At 45.9% G+C, this 1,180-nt stretch overlaps 1 long non-coding RNA gene across 1 annotated transcript; it reads right to left on the bottom strand.

Annotated features, from left to right (window-relative positions):
* Window positions 1-57: 57 nt before the first annotated feature.
* LOC124233939 (uncharacterized) lies at window positions 58-1,172 on the bottom strand. The gene is made up of 3 exons (XR_006887192.1): window positions 591-1,172; window positions 346-490; window positions 58-200 (listed from the first exon to the last, which is right to left on the bottom strand). It is a non-coding gene; the product is annotated as an uncharacterized LOC124233939 (long non-coding RNA).
* Window positions 1,173-1,180: the final 8 nt, after the last annotated feature.

The following is a 1,180-nucleotide window of genomic DNA, read 5'->3' on the forward strand; positions in this document are numbered from 1 at the left end:
ACACAAAAGAACAAGGGGAATCTAAAGAGCTGGGGAGGCCAGTTTCAGTACTCACTGTAGGAGATGTCTATCTCCTCAGGCAGCTCACTAGTATTGACCTCAAAGCGATCCTGCACGTCATTGAGGATCTTGGCATCATTCTCATGTGACACAAATGTGATGGCCAAGCCTTAGGGGTCAACCTTGCCTGCTGTGGCCACCTGGAAGGACACAGAGGATAGAACTGGAAGACTCCCAAAAAGGGAAGACACCCAAAAGGAGGGATGAAGAAGGAAGGTTGCAAAGATACAGAAAATAGAGGGTTGGGGGAGGACAATGGGGTGTTCTTCTTGGTGTGGGGCTTACCCGATGCAGGGGGGTGTCAGAATCCTCAGGCATGTCACAGTTAAAGGCAATGTTCACCTGCTCCATGTCCTTGCCTCAGCTGAATAGGTTGGTAGCCACAAGAATTCATCATTGAAAATCTTTAAACTGCTGATACCAAGAAAGTCTTCACGAGAAAGGAAATTAGAAAAATGTTGAAAGTCCCTTCTCTCCAGGGCCTCTTTTCCTCCCAAGGACACAAAACATCTTCCCCATCTCCGACTCACCTCTCCTTCTGGGGCATTCCTCAGTGGAGGGCAATGGCTGGGAAGTTCTGCTCCACCAGGCACTGGGTCAGGCAATGCAATGCTGCATAGACTTCACAAGATCACCACGTGTGTGTGTGCGTGTGTGTGTGGGGGTGTTTGTGTGTGTGAGTGAGAAGGGGGATGTGTGTTCATGGGTGTATGAGAGAGATTACGTGCGAGAGAGTTTTCAGTGATTACACTCTTCTAAAGGAATTCCCCTTCGTCTCCATCACATATTTCCTCTTCTGCTCTAGATATAACTTAGCTTCTCTCTTTCGGCTCTGATTTTTCAGGAGCAGACATGTTACAGCGAAGATGCAGAGAACAGTAACCGAAATTACCAGATACGGTGGAGACAAGGATGAGGACACCTCTCAAAGAAGTAGTAAAAATTAGAACTAGTCTAGAAAGACCATGACCAATATACCTGCTCATCAAAATACCAAACATAAGCAACCTACCCTATTCCAGAAAGTAGTTTTTAGTAATGATAAACCACACAACAGGTACAGTGATGGAAGGCTTTTCCTCACTCAGTAACACAAGAGAAAACAAACAAATTTAAGGAC

Source organism: Equus quagga, unplaced genomic scaffold, assembly GCF_021613505.1.
Source record: "Equus quagga isolate Etosha38 unplaced genomic scaffold, UCLA_HA_Equagga_1.0 52105_RagTag, whole genome shotgun sequence".
Taxonomy (NCBI): domain Eukaryota; kingdom Metazoa; phylum Chordata; class Mammalia; order Perissodactyla; family Equidae; genus Equus; species Equus quagga.